The 21,044-nt window shown below is 35.1% G+C and overlaps 1 pseudogene; it reads right to left on the bottom strand.

The window, feature by feature from the left end:
* Positions 1 to 9,484: 9,484 nt before the first annotated feature.
* On the bottom strand, positions 9,485 to 12,109 carry LOC121224086 (DNA-directed RNA polymerase subunit beta-like; annotated as a pseudogene).
* Positions 12,110 to 21,044: the final 8,935 nt, after the last annotated feature.

The following is a 21,044-nucleotide window of genomic DNA, read 5'->3' as shown; positions in this document are numbered from 1 at the left end:
GTAACAACCCACCCGACGAAGTACTATTGTTCGAATATTATTTATCGAAGTATAGTGTTGAGAGAAAGTTCTGAGTGGGTAAGGTATTAATTGTGACTAAGTATGTAAGTATGTGAGTGCGTCTTTGGGCGAAGTCTTTGTTGGTTTAGAAGACTCCCCTGTAGAGTATATGCCGTCTCAACTATTAGGCGAATATGTTAAGTCTGTAGTTTGAAAAAATTGTTTACTATATCATTATATTATTATTCTAATTGAACAATTTTGTTAGAAAAATAAAAACTGGTTAGAAGAGAATTAAGTTACTGTAAACGATAAGACCCATATTTATTATGAGAGAGAAAGTGCTTAGTCTCAAGTATCCAGGGGGTTTAGTGGGATAATCAAACTTATCCACTAAACCCAACTTTGTATAGTTGTGAAAAGTTAGTATTGGCTTCTTCAACAAGTTTTACATTTTCTCTAGCTGCCATATTTTCTTCTCAAATTTTTTTGCTGCACATTCCTCTCAGAAAACCGAAGACTAGAAAACTGCTTAAAGATTTGGGTTCGCTATACTCAACCAAATCCTTTGTTTTTTAGCACCTAGTAAATATATATGAACTTACATTATTTTCATGGTTATTTAACTGACTTAGAGTTGCACGCTTTAGCTTCAGTTTAGAGTGTAAAGGAGGAAACTTCCTGAGTCTGGGTTTTTGTAATAACATTTCTTGTAAGTTTGTTTAGTTTTTCGGTACAATGATCTGATGAGTTTAATCATTTAAATTATAGCTTAAGACACCCCTGAAGATTCTCATGATAAGGGCAAAGGCCCAACAGTTTAATCTTGCTATGTTTTCTAGTGAGTTCCTTCTTACTCCATGTGTGTGTAATGCCTTATTTATGTTTGGTTTCAGGTAAGTATGCATATTCTATGAAGATGAAATATTATTGCAAGAGTGATCTATGTTTGTCATTAATAGTCTGCTTTGGTCTATTCGTGTTAAAGATGTAAGAACCTTCCTTCATGCTTAAGCCACTACCCCTTACTTCTGAAATGAACAATATGATCTAAAACATAGAATGAATTCATGGAATTGCATGTAATGAATTGAGCATTGAACTGGAAAATCACGATACTTGAAAATGGTCGTGTAACCTTTAGTAGGGCAAGTGTTACTACAAACCAGATTGGCAAATCACGTCAAAAGAATAGTGTCTGGTGTATAGCCTATCTATGTTTGGTATTCACCAACTGACGAACTATATGATTGTACTGAGTTGGAATACTTGCATTATACATGACTATTGTAATGCTTTCCTCTAAAACTCGCTAAGTTCTTTGAACTTACTTAGTTACCTTTCCTTTTTGGGTCTGTTAACGAAGTAAAATAATCTCTGAAGACAATGCCAGAGTACTATCGTCACTGTGAGACATCTTATATTTTGTATTATGCATGGCATGGGGGTGGTTTCAAGACATTTACATTTTTAAGAATGTATTTTGTATAGAAACTCATGATCATGAATCTATGGTTCTAATGAAATTTCAGTGAAGTATTTATGGTTTTCAAAGGGTACTATCTTATTTATTCTTGAATGAAAAATAGTTTATATTTCACACTAACTTAAATTTTAGTTTAAATTGGTTTACGCCAGATACGATTTTAAAGATAATAATTTTAAGGCAATGACGCGTCAGTCCTGGATCCTCCTCACGGATCAAGTTTGGAGTGTTACATAAGGGATTGACCACTTCTAAGAGGAATTCAATGGATGTCAAATTCCAAAAATAGAAGACTCAAAGGGATTCTCAAGTATAAATTGGGAAGCTACATTCATGTCTCATCATCAACTCATTCATCTCTCATTCCTCTGTAAGCGTTCATCATTCTTCATTTCTTTTCTCTCATTTTCCATTCATTTATTTCCACTTGAGAGAGTATTTGTAAGGCTTTGAGAGCATCTATATTTTCAAAAATATTGAGAGCTTCTAAGCTTGGTATTCATGACAAGAAGAGAGGATCGAAGGAAGCGCAAAGTGACTAGTGCCACAAATATCTACTAGAATCGACTTAGCAATTCTCTTTCCCTTCAATCTTTTATTTTTGTTCAATTCAAGAAACATGATTGCAACTAAGTTTTTTTCTTTTAATATAATCATGATTTCTTAATTTTGTTGGTGTTAGATTGATTTAAATTCCATAACTTAGATTATTTAATTATGTTAAAGATGTTTTGTGCATTTGATTTGTTTATTCATTCAAGTAAAACTATGAACATATTTCTCATGCATTATGAATGAAGGGAAGCACCTGAATATATTAATTAATATGATCAAAATTATAATTGATGAAATTAGAGATGAATACTTTAATGTATTGAGGAAAAACTTTTTCAAATTATATATTTCTTAGAAATATATACAACTATATATACATGTAGGATTTAACAACTAAGGAAATAATATCTCTTAATTAGAATCTCTCAAAAATATCAGTTGTAATCTCTAAAGATACTATTTGATAATATCAAATAAGCAAAGATTCTCAACACTCCCCCTAAAGTTGGTGCATAGATTTCTCCCATGCCTAACTTGCAAAGAAGATTATGATAAGTCTTACAGTTGAACCCTTTAGTAAAAACATCAACTAACTATTTTTCGAATGCTAGGTAAGATAGACTTAAGGCACCACTGGCTACTTTTTCCTTGATAAAGTGACGATCTATTTCGATGTGTCTGGTTCTATCATGTTGTACTAGATTTTGAGCTATACTAATGGCCGCCTTGTTGTCATAGTACAAGGTTGATCCATTTTCGTTCAACAACTTCAGCTCTTCCAATACTTTTTGTAGCCGTAAAAGCTCACAAACTCCTTGATCCATGGTCTTATACTCAGCCTCTACACTTGATCGAGCCACAACACATTGTTTCTTACTCCTCCAAGTGACTAAGTTTCCTCCCACAAGAGTAACCCGTTGTAGACCTTCTGTCATCAAGAGAGCCAGTAAAATCTGCATTTGTAAATACGTCTATCTTGAGATGACTATTTTTTGATAAGAGAATACCATTGCCCGATGTAGACTTCAAATAGCACAAAATTTGTAATACTTCCTGCATATGAGCTTCGTGAGGATCAAGCATAAACTAGCTTACCAAACTAACAACATAGGCTATACCAGGTCGAATATAAGTGAGATAAATTAAACGTCCAACTAGTCTCTGATATCTCCCTTTATCCACCATTTCATCGATCCCTGCTTATAACTTATGACTACTTTCAATATGTGATTCTGCTTGTTTGCAACCTAACATGCTAGTCTCTATCAAAAGATCTAAGACATACTTTATTTGGGAAATAACAATTCCTTCTTTCGATCTGACCACTTCTATTCTGAGGAAATATTGTAACTTTTCCAAGTCTTTGATTTCGAATTCCTGAGCCAATTGTTTCCTAATTTGGGCCATTTCTTCCTTGTCATCTTCTGTCATAATTATGTCATCAACATAAACTATAAAGAGAGCAATCTTACCTTTATGATGTTTTATAAAGAGGGTATGATTAGCATTACTTTGTAGATAGCCAAACGACACCATGGCCTTACTAAATCTGTCAAACTTGGCTCCGGGAGATTGCTTTAGTCCATATAGGGCCTTTTTCAGTTTACATACCTTCCCTTGAGTATCTTTATCCATAAATCCTGCAAGAACTTTCGTATACATTTCTTCTTCCAGATCTTTATGTAAGAAAGCATTCTTTACATCAAACTATTGTAAGTCCTAGTTGAAATTTGCTGTACATGATAAGAGGATCCTAATCATATTCAATTTAGCAATTGGAGCAAATGTTTCTTAATAATCCACTCCATATGTCTAAGTGAATCCTTGCGATACTAATTTGGCTGAGTCTTTCAACTAAACCATCAGCCTTATACTTGATAGTGAACACCCATTTGCAGCCAACTAATTTCTGCCCCTCAGGAGGATTAACTAGTTCCCACGTCTCATTTTTTCTAAAGCCATCATTTCTTCAATCATAGCCTTCTCGCATCTTGGATCAGTGGTAGCCTCTCTCCAATCTTGTGGGACAGACATAGAGAACAAAGACAAAGTAAAAGCTCAATAGGATAGGAAAAAGGAATAATAAGAGACAAAGTTAGAGATAGGATGTAAAGTGCAAGTCCTAACACCTTTTCATTGGGCTATTGGTAATTTCAAATAGCAGCTTGAGGTAAAGAAGACTCACCTGATAGTGAAGAGTCAAGGCATAAAGTAGATTGTATGATGGCAGTTTCTTTCTTGCCTTTTCTAGTGTATGTCCGTAAATCATGTCTATCCAACAATCGTTCACTAGTCTTTCTTGAACCAAAGTCTCTGCTGGAACTAAATTCTCCCTCAAAAGAGTAACAGAAAAAGGTGTCATCTCTTTATTTTCAACAACCTCCCACTGAAGAGATAGTTGTGATGAAGAAAGGTAGGGTCCATCCTCACGAAATGTTACATCCATACATACATAATATTGTCTAGATGGTGGGTGGTAACATTTGTAACCGTTCTGTGTGGAAGAGTATCCAATGAAAACACATTTGACTACACGAGGATCCAGTTTGCTCTCTTGTCGAAGATGAACGAAGCAAACACAAGCAAAGACCTTTGGTGAAATTGTATAATGGCATTTTCTTTCTTGCCTTTTCTAGTGTATGTCCGTAAATCATGTCTATCCAACAATCGTTCACTAGTCTTTCTTGAACCAAAGTCTCTACTGGAACTAAATTCTCCCTCGAAAGAGTAACAGAAAAAGGTGTCATCTCTTTATTTTCAACAACCTCCCACTGAAGAGATGGTTGTGATGAAGAAAGGTAGGGTTCATCCTCACGAAATGTTACATCCATACATACATAATACTTTCTAGATGGTGGGTGGTAACATTTGTAACCGTTCTGTGTGGGAGAGTATCTAATGAAAACACATTTGACTGCATGAAGATCCAGTTTGCTCTCATGTCGAAGATGAACGAAGCAAACACAAGCAAAGACCTTTGGTGAAATTGGGTAATCCGTCTTGCCCTGTAAGGTTTCTATAGGGTAATCAGATAAGCCACAACCAAAATCGCATCCTCTAATAAGGCTTTGGGAGATTCATAATGAAAATGAGTGATCCAACAACCTTAAAAATATGTCAATTTTTTCTTTCAGCAACACCAATTTTGAGCATTTGTACCTGGATAACTAGTCTGATGCAAAATCCCATATGATTTCAAATAATCATTAAAGTTATACTCGGCTCCATTATCAGTTTGTAAAATTTTAACCTTAGCATCAAGCTGAATTGTAATCAATTTATGAGAAGAACTAAAACAAGAGAAAACATCACTTTTGGATTTTAATAAAAATACCCATGTCATCCGAGTGGAACAATGAATAAAAGTAACAAACCAACGATTATTGGATAAAGAAGTAAGACGAGTAGGCCCCCAAACATCCAAATGACTAATCCCAAAAGGAAAAGTACTTCTATTATTACATAAAGGATAACTATTTCTTGTATGCTTAGCAAACTCACAAGCATCACAAACTAAAGAGTCTAACTGATTTCTTGAAAATAAATTAGGAAACATCTTGGCAAGAACAGTAAATGATGGGTGTCCTAACCGCCTATGCCACTGAATTATCTCCCAGTTGACATCTTTATTGTCTCGAAATAATGCTTGAGACATATTGGACGATCGATCCAAAAGGTATAAGCCATCACAGATTCTACCATTGCCCATTTTCTTCCCTGTCTGGAGGTCCTAAAAAACACAGTGATCAGGAAAGAATTCAAGTTTATAATTTAAGGCTTTAGTGATAGTACTAACAGATAAAAGGTTAACTAGGAATTTAGGGACATAGAGGATAGAGGATAAAGTGATATTGGGAGTACAAACAACATAAATTGTTCCAGATATGGAGGTAAGGGAGCCATCGGCTAGTCACACACTATCTTTAGATGGAAAAAAAGTATAGTTAAATAAGCCTTTGTTTGACCCTGTCATATGTCTATTCACACTGAAATCAATAATCCAAGAGTTAGAAGTAGATGGAGTAGTTAAAATAGTACCTGAGTTTACATGATTAGACTTGGAAATTGAGGTAAAATCCAATTGAGACAAGAAGCGTTGAAGATTTTGAATCTTGTCCAAGGTAAAACTTCCAGCAGAAGTTAACTTATTCTCTCTTGTCACAGAGTCTGAAAAATTTGCCTAAGGTCAAGAATTAAACCTTTTTTTCCACCATGACCACGAGTGTGACGACCATGCAACTTCCAACATGAATATTTAATGTGTCAAAGCTTACAATAGAAGTCACACGTCAAGCGATCCTTGGTAGACATACCACCTGATGGACCATCCTAGTTACCAATGAGGCCAACTTTCTCTAAGCGTGGAGTATGCCATATGAAGAGAAAAGAACGGAGTTTTTCCTAGAACTTGAACCCAAATCTGATCATAATCAATATTCAACCTAGCCAAGAAATAACAAACACACTCATTTTCCATCATCTTTTCAAATTTTTCTACATGCTAGGCACAATTCGCTCGAAAATCTTGATAATAACAAAATTCCTGCCACAACCCACTTAATTCAATGAAATATCGAAAAATCGTTACTGTTTTTTACCATGGACCTTATTGTAAATCTCAAAATTTTGCACATCGTTCCCAACATGAGAGTAGGTGAGAGTAACAACATTCCAAATCTTTCCTGGAGTATCAAGCAACAAATAGGTTTTGGAAATATGGGGTTGCATAGAGTTGATAAGCCATGCCATAACAAGAGAGTTCACTGAAGCCCACTGACTAAAGGTTGAATCAGTGAGTTCAGGTTTCGACAATTTACTAGTGAGGTACCCCTACAAACTATGAGCCTTGATAAGTAACAAGTAGAACCTTGACCAGGCAAGGTATTTATGTAAAGCAAGCTTTACGGGGCTAATTTGCAACGAGAGTTTATTGGTTGGAATCATGAGCTTCTCGTCTATGGACATAATGCTGAAAAAAATAATTAAACCTCCAAAAAAATTACTTGCACAATTAGAACAAAAATACCCCACAAAAAACTTAGCCAAAAACACACCACCACATAGAGGAGAATGAACAGAAGAGGGTAGAGAGCACACCAACGGCGTCAGAAAACACACTACGGAAACAAGTAGAGTCCATGCGTGGTGTGTGAAACAAAGTGGTAGAAGCTTGTGACGGCACGTGGGGCCCACGTATGGTTCTTCTAGTCATCGGAGTTTGGGCTTCTCTAGCGAGTGGATTTTGACTGCAATGGTAGGGGCAGTGAGAAGAAAAAATAAGGATAGGATGGAAATTACCATATTTGTGTTTCTAGGTTTGTGGGAAAAAAATAAATCGAAAAAAAATCCCAAAAATCAAATAAAAAATCTAATATGATGATGAAATTAGAGATTAAATCTTAAAAACTTGCATACTTAATTCTTCTATGTTTATTTTAATTTTGAGCAAAATTAGGTTTTTTTTTAGTGTAATTAGAAAATTCATCACACTTTCATTTATTCCCTATGGAGACAATAACTCTTAGTTACTACTTTATTTATTGTTAAAGATTGTGTATACTTGCACATCAATCGAATATTTTTGAGACAACAACCCATTGTAACCAATCATCTTTGATAGTGAGATTGAAAGAATTGCTCGTAGAAATTGAAGAGAGGTTAGAGAAGCAAGGCAAGATCTACATCAGACTATCATAAACAATCAAGAGGAAGGAGATATTATTGAAGAAATGGTAGACCCCCCATTGACTATGTATGACTATGATAAGCCAACCTTGTATGGGGCTGAGTTTAGTTTTATTAGATCGTATGTTCCTGTAATAACTTTGAGATTAAGTTGAATACAATTCTAATGGTGCAACAATATGTTTAGTTTCATGGCTTACAAGTTGAAGATCCTAATGCTCATCTAGAAAATTTCTTAGAGCTTTGTGATTCTTTCAATATCAATGGTGCTTCTAATGATGTCATAAGCCTGAGGTTGTTCCCATTTTCTTTAAAGAATAGAGCAAAGCAATCGTTGAATTCACTTCTACAGGGTTCCATCACTACATGGGTTTAGATGATAGAAAAGTTTTTGTTAAAGTATTTTCCACTAGACAAGTCAACCATATTAAGAAACAATGTCTCTTAAGTTGCCCAGTTGGAGCCCGAAACACTTTATGACACCTGTGAGAGATTTAAGTCCCTCAACTAGGAAAATTTTTGATGCAACAGCTGGCGGAACACTAAATAAAAATACACCTAGGGCAGCTCAAGAGTTTATTAAGGAGATGGCATTGAATAATTATTAGTGAAAGTCATATGAGCAAAGCTTATCAAAGCAGCTGGTGTTTGGAATGTAGATTCAATTACTATGTTGGACAGTCAGGTTGAAGCTCTTGGTAGAAAGATAAATGGTTTGAGTATAGGGAAGAAAGTGACTCTTGCGATGCAATGTGATGTGATTAGAGTGGGTATGATTAGCTAGGAATGCTTAGCTTTGAAGTCTAACATGGAGTATGAACAAGTTGAGTTTATGGGTAATAATTCCAGACATTAGAATAATCCTTATACTATCTATGTAGCCTTCCATTCGATCTCTTAGGTTCTGCGGTACCTCAATGATTATACCACGATTCCCTTAACTTAAAGCCTAAGCCTATATGCGATGTATAGACTCCTGCAACCATGACATATTTGTTTCCTTGAACATAATTTCATTTCTTTCTAAAAGAACTAAAAGAAATGAGAAGGGTTAATTCCACACAAAAAAGAAGTCTTTTTTTCACGAGGTACAACTCAAAATTCCTACTTATTTATTTTTACTGACTCGAGCATAGACCAATTCCCTTTTTATTTGGGAGTATTGAATACGCCCATAATTTTGAGCTTCATGTTACTCTTCCCAAGAGACATGTTAGATCTAGGGCATCCCAATTCGATTGAATGGGATGACAGTTTCTCATTCCTAATCTATAAAATAATAATTTCGATCAAATCAAATATTGCAGTATACTAAACCCTCTAATTCTTTAAGAGGTTTGTCTAAAAGATTGGCGATATAACTAGGAAGACATTTCAAATACCATACATAAGTTACTGGACATGCCAGCCTTATGTATCCCATTTGATATCTTCGTATCCGAGAATCAACAAATTCAACTCCGCATTATTCACAAAATTTAGGGCCCTCCTTTTGATTTCCAATTACTCGATAATTTCCACAAGCGCAAATTCCACTTTTTATAGGTCCAAAAATTCTTTCAAAAAATAATCCATCCTTTTCTGGTTTATTGGTTTTGTAATGAAAAGTATAGGGTTTTGTCACCTCTCCAACGGTTTTTCTACTAGGTAGGATTTTCTTGGCCCAAGCACTTATTTGTTAGGGAGAAACTGATCCAATTTGGAGTTGTTGATGTTTATATCAGTCGATCATAGAAGAAAAATTCTGATTCATTCTGATTAAGCTTCCTTCCTATTAATTTGGAAGTTCTTATCAGATACAAGGAAATGATTCAGTTCCGAGCCAAAGATCGTAATTCTCGGATGAGTAATCGAAACGATTCTGGAGCATCTTCGGGTTTAGGTATTGTTCCTCCAATGATCGTAGTCCCAAGTACTTCTAGGAGAGCTCTAATATGATCAGATTTATAAGTAAGCATTTCTTGTAAAATATGAGCAACGCCAAATCCCTCTAGAGCCCAAACCTCTATTTCTCCTACCCGTTGTCCTCCTTGCTTGGACCTTCCTCTAAGTGGTTGTTGTGTAACAAGTGCATAATGTTCACTGGAACGCCTATGTATTTTATCATCAACTTGATGAATTAATTTTAAGATATAAGGTTTTCCTATTATAACAGGTTGCTCAAAGGGGCCTCCCATTCTTCCATCAAGTATTCTGCTTTTTCCTGGATATTCGGGTTCAAATACCCATGGATTCGCTGTTTGCTTACTGGCTTGATATAATTCGGAAAACACTAGTTTTCTTGAAGCCTCTTGTTCATATCTCTCATCAAATGGTGCTATTCGATAATGCCTGTCTAGTAGACTCCCTGCTAACCCAAGCGAGCATTCAAATAGCTCTCCTACATTCATTCATGAAGGTACTCCTAATGGGTTGAAGACCATATCAACAGGTCTTCCATCTTGCAAATAAGACATATCCTGTCTAGGTAAAATTTTTGAAATGAACCCTTTATTTCCATGCCTTCCGGCAACTTTATTACCTACTTTGATTTCGCGTTTTTGTGAAATATATACACAAATTGCTTCCGAATTATAACTAGAACCCCCTTTTTTCTAGACCCATCTCACATCGATGATTCGACCCCTCCCACCTCTATGTAATTTGAGACAAGTTTCCTTTGAAGTGGATACCTGAATCCCAAGTATGGCTGATAATAATCTATCTTCTGGAGCATACAATGATTCTGTCACCACCTGAGGCGTTAATTTCCGTACTAAAATATCACCTGTCTCCACCCAAGATCCCAACATCACAATTCCATTTTTGTCTAAATTGCGACGTAAATGGGCTTCTAGGTGCGGTATTTTGTTTGTGATTCCTTCAGGACCTTGGCTTGTCACATGAATCTGAATTTCATATTTTCGTATGTGAAAAGAAGTATCAATATCTTCATATACTAGACGCTCACTAATGAGTACAACATCCTCAAAATTGTAACCTTCCCATGGCATATAAGCTACTAGTATGTTTTTGCCCAAAGCAAGTTCGCTTTTTAGTGTATTTACCCCACCGAACCCGCGCAGTTTGATGCATACAAGTATTTTTGTTGAAACGTTGATACATAACTAAGGGAATGCCTAGAGCATCTTCATTACCCGATAAAATAATCTTACCAGTATCGGTCGAAATGATCTTTCCCTCCTGATCGGCTATAGCGGGAACTCTTGAATCTAGAGCCACTTGGCATTCCAACCCAGTTCCAACAATGACTTCTCGGAATGAGAAAGTGGAACTGCTTGGCATTGCATATTAGAACTCATTAAAGCCCGATTCGCGTCATTATGCTCGATAAAAGGAATGAGGGAAGCTCTAATAGAAAAATATTGAAAAGGAAAAATACTTCGAAGATGAACTTGTTCCCATGCAATAGTCAGGAATTCTTGGCGGTATCGAGCCGGAACAACCTGTTCTTCTTGAATTCCCTGATTTAAGGCCAAAGAATTTCCTGCCGCTACCATATAATATTCATCTCGCCTTGGGGATAAATAAAACATCTGTGCTTTCTTTGATCTCTCAAAGATTTTATAAAATGGACTTTCTAGAGACCCCCAATGACCAATCCTGGCATGAATTGCTAAGGATGCAATAAGTCCAGCATTGATCCCTTCAAACGTGTCAATTGGGCAAATGCGCCCATAGTGACTAGGATGGATATCTCGTATCCAAAAATTAGTAGTTCGCCTAGTCAATCCTCCGGGGCCCAAATAACTCAATTTTCTCCCATGCATTATTTGTTTCAATGGATTTGTTCGATCCAAAACTTGAGACAATGGGTGTAATCTGAAAAAGGATTCATAAGTGGTTGTTAATGGAGTCGAAGTTACCAAATTCTGAGGAGTCGGTATCAATTTATGCCTAATTGCTCTGCATATAGTTCTTCTAACTACATTTTCTAAACAAACCAGAGCCAATCTGAATTGATCTTGTAAGAGATCTGCTACAAAACGAATACGCTTATTTTTCAAATGATTCATATTGTCAAGTGTACCCATTCCAAATTTCATTCCAATCAAACAATCCGTAGCTGCCAATATATCTCGCGGTAACAAAAATGTATTGTTCTGAGGTATATTAAGATTCAATCTCTGGTTCATATATTTGTCGACCAATCCTTCCTAATTCACATCTTTTCTGAAAGAATTTCTTTTGTAATTCCTTACACAAGGATTCAGAAAATACCGGCTCCCCGCCTACACAAGAAAATTGTTGACAAAACTTCAAAATGGCATTTTCTTTTGGCCCAATTTTTTCCCTATCGGTCAGGAAAGACAAGAAAATCTCAAGGTAGCAAACATTCTCTAGAATTTCTCTTAGATTCGAACCCATAGCTGATGATAGAACTAGAATTAGAGATTGATACAAAAGGATGAACTAGAAATATAAAAATAGTGGATTACTATTTACAGTTGTAAACCATTTGTAAAGGTAGCTTTGAAAGTGTGTGACATGTGATATGTTCCAATAAGAGCTTGGGTTCTATATATAGACATTTAGGTCCAAAATGAGAGAGTTTTTCTTCTTCCTTCTTCAAGAAGAATTTCTTTCTAGATTTAAAGAAACCCAAAGTATTTATTCTTTTCACTTGAGCTAAAGTTGAATATTTGAATCTTTACCAGTGATTACACCATGTCGAGGTAAGGTTTATGATTCTGTATATTGTGTTGTGAAGAGTAAATACGTTAAACTTGGCAGATCAATAAGATAAAGGATAAAATGACACTTCTTAGGGATTTCTAATGTTACAGATGATGGAAAAGGGGGGTATATAAATAGATCTTGATGAGATTCTTTATTCTATAGCAGTAGTTGCTACTTATTACATTATGGAAGTCTAGATCTAGAGTTTTGATCTGTAGTAGGAGAGAATCAGGTGAGTCCCTAAGTCAACTTTTGCTTGTATATTGTTCATGTGAGTGCTTTTATGAACGGTGATTAAACTATGTAATCAAACTAGAAAAGTATGGCATGATGATGATGATGCTATTTTATATATGTTTGATGGAATCTGTATGTGTAGTTTGTATGAAATCTCATGAGTTTAAGTAAGTGGTATGTATTCTGAAGTTAAAGTATGGTTGTATGGGTAAGTCTAGAAAAAATGTGATGAGATGTGAGACCATTTGGGTGTCTGTATAAATTGAATGTTGAGTATTGAATGATACCAAAGTATGAAGAGTCTGTCGAGTGAGTTTATGTCTACTCACCATGGTGGAGTCTAAAGGGGTCGGGACTAAAAAAATGGTCTCCATTATGAATCTCTAAAGGAAAACCCATGGCCATAGCACCAGATTGTGCAAGACCATAGTTGGGATATCGCATCTTATGGAAAGGAACTAAAGCAAGGTGATTACCCAAAAGGGGTTCTTTGTGTGACCCAGGACGATGAGGGGAAAACTTGACGAAATGTGTGTCTAGGCTAATCACTATCATGAACATGCCAAAAAAAGAAAGTATTTGTGGTGATCTATAAAAAGGAAGCTTTTGTGGTGATCTATGAAAAGGAAACCTTTATGGTGATCCATGGAGGACATACCATTGTGGCACACTCTAAAGAATGACGCTTATCACAACTATCTGAAGAAAATACCTCCGTGGCGGACTTTGAGAGAAAGAAATGGTATTCATGAAAAAATCTAAAGGAACAATAGTTGTAATAAACTCTTAAAGGAAAGTCATTGTGGTGTATCATGTTATAACTTAGATGAGAAATTCTAGTGAGCTTCCTTATAGCAAGGTTCGAATGTTATGGCATATCATGTATGGTCTTAAGAAAAGAATAGAAAAAATGGAATGTGTCAAAGCATGTGGCGAGTTCAAAGTATGGTTTAAGTAAAAATAAGAACAAACCTGAGTAAAGACTATGACTGATCATTTGATGAAGGGCATCTATCAGTGAACAATAAGAAGAAAGGGTAGTTGAAGAAAGATAAGGTAAGGAAAGCAAACTCAAACATTATGTTGCGAAGAGCATTGAGTAAGGGAATCAAGATTAATATGAGTATGAAAGGAAGAAGTTCTGAAAGGATAAAGCCACTAATGAAACAATTCTAAGGGAAATTGACCGTGATATAGTATATAGAAGGAAATATTATGTTTCCTTAATGGTAAACTGTTTCTTTGACAAACAACTAAGGATTTAAGAAAAGGAGTTGATAATGATGGATTATCTGTCCATTTATGGAAATCAATAACTAAGTTATAAATGATTATTTCTCACTAAGTTCTCATGAACTTACATGGATTGTATTTTATATTTCAGGTTGACTCTGAGGCTGTGCCTGGTGGAACGATGCCAGGATTACGCCCAAGGAGCGATGTATCGGATTATTATGCATACAAAACAAGCTTGATGGTGTGATTGAGTCTGTTTGTCACTTAGAAACCCTTGAATCGGGATAACCACGTTATACTAAGGCATCATTTTAGTAATATTTGTAATTAAATTCACTGCGTATTATAACCAAAATTCTTCAATGTTTACACTTATCTATTGTATTATGGAGTCTTGAAATTAAGTAGTTTAAATCGATTGTAAATTGTGTAAGTAAAGTTAAGTTACATCTGTAATGGAGTGGTAACACCCAAGATTTGGATCCGGTTCATCGAATCAAGTTTGGGGTGTTACAAGATGTGTAAGACCATATCTTGGCTATGGCAACATAGGGAGTCCACCGAGGCAGTAAACACGAGGTAGCCAATAAGATGGTAAACATGGGTCAGACCGCTGGGGCAACAAACACAGGGTAGTCCGCAGGGACAATAACACAAGGCAGCCGTTAAGGAAATAATCGTGGAAAGATCATGCAAAAAAGGAATAATACAAGTATTGAAATTTGAAAGCTAGTCAGGAGGTTTGAAGAATTTGCCAAAAATGAAAAAATACTAAAAACGGGAAGGGTCTGACGAAATGGTAGGCAAAAGGCCGGTAAGGATCACAGATAAGGATCCACCATTGAAAACTTCTAAGAAAGATAAAACAAAACTTTGTCTGCTAGAGGAAGACCTTAGAATGTTATAGGAAAATCACTTTCGAAATAAGGTTCGTTGAACTCATTGTTTGTACGAGAAGGTTTGATCACATGTACTTTAGATCTTTAAATCAATAAAGAGGGGTTAGTTAGAACCCATTGATAGATAATGTACTAAAAAGGTTAATCCTAGTAATAGATATGTGTAACACCCCGCCCGACAAAGTCTTGAAAGCTGAAATATAGTCTATAGGAATCAGGTTTAAGAGGGATTATTTTAAGTGTCCAATGATAGGACGAGATTAAGTATAAACTACATTTTAAGTACGCCAATGACACTAAGGTCTAGCAAATTCTGAAAGGAATGAAGCCTATGGCTAACCTTTGAGAAAACTAAGTATGATGAATCGAGAATAGTGTTAAGGATATAGGTATATGAATAAGGCGCCTGGTTATAAAGATGTATGATAAGCTAAGTAGTGTTCGCCCAAAAAGGGCCATTTTGGCGTAGAGAGTAGGTGAACCGAGGGTGTTCTGTTAGTACAACCCTCTGTAATAGGAACGATTAGGGAACCATAGAGAGGAATATTTGACTAAGTAGTAGTAGTATCCCAAATGCATTTTTGGCATATAAAATTGGTAGACTCTAATAAGGAAATAAGTAGACAATGATTCCTAGTTAGATTAGGATAATAAGTGAAACGAAAGCAATGGTTACCAAAAGGATGGTTATAAGGTATGAGGCCATATCAGAAGGCATAATACCACCAATGACCGATGTGATCTCATACCAGCCGACTGGTAAGAAAAACTAGTTAGGAACTAACCAAACATGAATCAGAAGAGTCAATGACTGATGGAGTATCAGGTAAGCTTCTTAGACGTGGTAGATTTTGATAAGCCATTCAGTTTGGACAGTACCTTTACTAAGTCCCCATAAAAATTAAGTTAAAAAGGACTCTTAGGTTAAGTTAAGGATGAAGGCCTTAAGCAAATGATGGCTCTGTCCCAAGAAATGAGTCTAAAACCCCAAATTCTACAAGTGATTTTCCATCCAACAAGGTACATTTCATGACTCTGTCTACTAAGGAAATGTAGATCTATGCATACACGTGAAGAAGTAAGGCTTAGTGATATGTTTGAGTTAAAGTAGAGGTGAAAGGTTACTCAAATGAGCTCTAACAAACTACCTTTGTTTGGCGAGGCGAAAAGACCATAGTATCTGGTTGGATGAAAGATCTGGAACTCAATGTGCTATTGTCACAATGAAGGATTATATCTGAGGTTTAAACGACCTTTAAGGTTAATATGTGAGCCTCTAAGTCGACTCCTGCAAATGTATTATATATGTTAAAACTTCAATGAAAATAAACTAAAATGCATGATGTGGTGACGCTGTGTGAAATGTAAGTCTGATGAACTTGCATGAACAATTCATACGAAAATATGGATATGATCTCTGAGTTAATATGTTTGAATGTATAAAGTGTGTGCATATGTATCCTAATGACATGAACAAGTCTATTGTGAAAGAGTTTGTTATGAGCAAGTCACTACACGAAGGGTCTATGCATTAAGTCTAAGGGAATGTGTTACATGTTTGTAAGCACGAATACATCTGTTATGAAGAAGTCTGAAAAAAATAAGTCTTTCAATCATGAGTCTGCATGAAGTGTTTGTGTTTGTCTCCAGAGTCATCTAAAGGGGTCTTTCGGGATTAAAAACACGAAACTCAGGCTAATGGGGTCCATCGAGACTAAAAACACAAATCTACGATAAGGACAAGTTCATGGCAATGGCACTTTGAAGACGATATAGTGTAAAACCCTGCCTCGACCATGGCATCATATGGAATATGTAGAGGATGGTTGGGTGAGTACTAGCGATAAAGGGCAAACCTTACAATGGTGAGTATAAGCGAATCCTTATAATAAAAAACACCAATTACCGTATAAAAAAGAGGAAATTTTCAGTTACATCTATAAAAAGGGCATAACACCTGAGATCCAGATCTAATAGATCAAGTCAGATTGAAGGTGTTACATATGTCTTTCAAGACTACTCCTCTTTGAGGAAAATATATTGCAAGTATATCCGCCAAGGAGAAGTTCCATAGAGAACCGTCATGTAAAAGAGTTTGGGAATTAGAACGATTCTTCAGATAACAGTCTACTGAAAATTGTCAGTCCAAACGATCTAATATAGACGAACTTGTTATGCCATAAAAGCAAGGTATTGCAAATATGGTGGATTTCAAGAAAGTAATACAACCAACATTTCTACCCAAGTGTAAGGTAAATGTAGAAAAGATGAAATAAGGTTTGACCGCCAGATCAGCGTAAGTCTTTTCTTGTAGGCATTATAGGTAGAATGCTAGTTTATCTGCCAGAGCTGTAATGGGATTTTGAGCCTCACTAAACTCGAATGGATATTCATGATAAGAAGTATGAGGAACAAGGAATAAAATTTAATATATGAAAGGAAAAACGATAGATCATCCAAGATCCACTAAAATTGGTTGAATGGTCATAACCTCGACCAGGTAATGATTGCTCAGTGATTAACCTACCAATAAAGAATTGTGGAAGTCAAATAGTTGTTCGAAACTCCAGATAATATGCAAATGTCTAAATAAACGAGGAGTTAGAATAATTTTCTTTCTTTTAAGTTAATACCCCAAAAGGAATGGGCCTCTTCATATTTATATATATAATAGAAAAGAAACTCACTAAGTTCATTTGAACTTACAAATGTTTTATCCTATGATTATAGAGTTCTTTAGATAAGGAACTCGAGAAGGGACCAAGCCAGACCCTATTGAACCAAGGAGCATCTTCAGTTAGGTGTCATGCACATAGAAGGGGTACCTTTTGAGACTTCGCCTTGAAGTCAAATATATTATAACTAATTAGTTTCCTTAGAGTTCAAAATTTTGAGTTAGTAATCTTTTATTTTAATTTAAGGTTTATGTTATAAGAATTTTTATTACTAAGCAATAAAGTCTGTCTTTAAAATAGTTAAGTTTAAAATTTGTGGTTAGAATCAATCTAATTCAGTTGGGACACTCCATACCTGGATTCGGATCGTGTATGTAATAGCCCGTTTTCCAATGGTTACAGAAACAGTGGTTTCGGGACCATAATATTCAACGTGTAATTCTGTGAATATTAATTATTTAATATATACGAGTTCATTAGTGTCATATTAAAATTTGGTTTGAAATTTTTCTTGTTTGGTTAGTTAATTAAAGAAAAATGAATAAATCGTAAAAATTGCAAAAGTCAATCGTTATAAGTTTAATAGTGCAAATTGAATATAAAAGTATATTTAGATGGTCTCATATGGCAATTTAACCATATTTTAAATAATGGACGGTATGTATGTGCATTTTATAATAAAAACATGTATGATTAATGGTATTTTTGTAATAAAATAAAATAATAAATAAATGAAAAAGGTAAGAAAATTATCATCTTCTTTATTTCTTCTTGCTGCATCGGAGCCACCATTGTTTAGGGGGAATAAGCTTTAGCCTTGAATATATCTTTGTATGTAAGTGTAATTTCCACCAGTTTTTAATGAACTTTATGATTTTAGAATTGTTGCAACTTAATTTATCTAGCTCAGAGATTAATTTTTTTTATTCTGCCAAAGTTTTGAAAACTTTTAATTGATGTTTTTCAAGTTTTCTTGATGATTATGTTTGAGTTTAAAACTTGATGTTGAAATATGACTAGTTTGTAAAATGATTTTGTATAGTTTTTAAGTTTAAGGATTAAATTGAATGTTAAAATTGGTAGGGTTTATTTTTAAAATTTCAATATTAGAGGATTAATTATAGATGATTAGGAATTTGAAAATATGGATTTATAGATAAATTGTGAAAATAAGCATATTTCAATTTTAGGGACTAAATTGTTAAAATAATCTTTTTTCAATTTTATAGATTACCGCGTTATATTATAGTCCCTAAATCTAAAACCATTTGTTACGCGATAATGGTTCTTGACTTGTTACTATACACTATTATGATGTGTAAAGCATGTATGATTTGTGTGCATCTAGATATCTAGTTAGTGATTGCATGTGACAGAGGAAGTGCTCGTAGTTTAATGATCTACCTTATCTGGTGGTTTAACAATATATCTGTTCTACTAGCTTGATTGCAATTCTAGTGTCTTGACCACACATATCTGACTCTGGCAGATTACCGCATTATTTCTGGCAACTTTGACTGCACTTTTCTTTATAGTGATGTACGCTCACTTATTAGCGTGTGGGATTGGATGGGTATTTCTTATCCTAATTTATGTGTAGGGATGGATGGAGATGGTGTGTAGCAGATGGGGGCAGGATCTGTATATGTTCTGTATTAAGTGTTGCATCTCATGATATACCATGTCATTTGTATCTGATACGATTATTATGTTGCATCGCATAGTTTGTCGTGCTGCGTATTTTGTTCAATTTCTGACTACTGTGTGATTTTGTTATTTGTTATGTTTGTATGGGCTGAGTTACACACTGAGCTTTGTAAGCTTACCCAAATTTTTTGGCTTCTCAGGTAATTAGTAAACTTAGGACCGGGCGACGTGTGAGAGCTCAAATTGGTTTTCTCACGTAAGATCTTCTTGAATAATTATTAAATTTATGGAGTTTTGAATTGTCAATCTAATTTGTAGATTTTTATTTTGGTCTTTTCGATTTGTTGAGTTTTTAGTTAATTAGATTAAATATTTTGCATAATTTCTGTTAATAGGAATAAATGTATGATTTTCAAAATTAATCAAGTTAAAGGTTTTCTCAGTACAAAACAAAATGAGCAATCTAGTTTTCCAAAAAATAAACAAATTAATGGTTTTGAAGAAAACGCTTTTATATAATGGATTGTTTTTAAAATAGATGAGAACGAGTTTTCAAAAATTACTTTTACAAAAAAAAACAAGTTGAAGTCTTCAAAAAGAAAACAATTTAGTTTTATATAATTCATGTAACCCTCAAGATTCGGTCATAACTTCTAGGCCGAGTGTGGGATGTTACATTTGATGGTATCATAGCCTAAGTTTAAAATTCAGGCTATGGCTTTTGGTTCAAATTTTATGAAAATTATTTTTGAAAATTTTATACACATAGTTTTTTAAATTTGATTATATTTGATACTTGAACTTATAAAAAGGGAATCTGAGACTCCGTCGCCGATCCAAGTACGAAACTTTTTACTTTAGTTACTTTTACTTTTAGTTACTTTAGTAAAACTGTTAAGCTTTAAATACTGTAGAATAAAATATCTACTACTTTAAGATAACTGATTTTGCTAAACTTTAGACTTAGGATCTAATAAGAACCTAAGAAAATCTTTAGACATCTGGACTAGAGATAAGTAAAATGAGTACATGCGATATACGATGTCATAGTATACAGGAGCGAGGTGGATGTGATTGAGTGGCTCAGGTAGAGTCCTCTTTTCTGGGCAACATGCCCAATCTGGAAACTAGAGAGACTATGGAGACTCCCTTTTTTTAAGGTGATAGTCAGGAAGCCAAAGACAATATTGTGTCCCAAGATATGCTTAGATATTTCCAAAGGGTCGTTGGGGTCCAATCTGGAACCGTGGGTCAAAGCTCAGTGACTAAGTGACTCCAGTCGAATGAGATCAATATAGTGAAAATGAGTAATTGCTTAAAGAGCGATAGAAAGGAAAAAAAACAAAGTACCGATTAAAGTATAGAATAAGAGGGCTTCTGGTCCTACTAGCTCAAATCTACAACCTTGGAAGTGGGCCAGACTGGGCAGACCTCAGCAGTTTGTGGTAGTTGTGGGTAGTGATCGAGTTCTGATTTGTGTTGTCTATGATAGGCGTCATCTAGGTGAGTGTTGGAGGAAAATGGGGGTGTGTTTTAGATGTCCGTTGAGTACCTTGTAACATCCCAAATATTTTCTTAAAAGCATATAAAATTATATCAAATATGAGTAAATAGCCCAGTGGTTGAAAGAAAAATGAGGAGAAAATGCAAATCGATCAAGGTCTCAAGTTCGATTCCCTTCCTTTGCAAAATAGTTTAATTTTGCTAAATTTTCTCCTTCCCCCTATTTTTGTGCCACCCATACCTATTAACCTTTTCAGCCTGTAGTTATTCTTTTCCACCCCTAGCCACCCCTTCCTCATCCTCTCTTCTTTTCCTCTTCAATTTTCACCTCTTCTCCTTTAAAGTGTCGTCACCCAAAACCCCTTTCTCTACCTTCCATATTTTCTTCGTTAATGGTGGATTTTTGCACCATTCTCCTCATCTCCATCACTAATATTTTCC

Source organism: Gossypium hirsutum, chromosome D12 (assembly GCF_007990345.1).
Source record: "Gossypium hirsutum isolate 1008001.06 chromosome D12, Gossypium_hirsutum_v2.1, whole genome shotgun sequence".
In the NCBI taxonomy this organism is placed as follows: Eukaryota; Viridiplantae; Streptophyta; class Magnoliopsida; order Malvales; family Malvaceae; genus Gossypium; species Gossypium hirsutum.
Note: the sequence above shows the minus strand (reverse complement) of the source record. Positions and strands in the feature narration are given on the sequence as shown.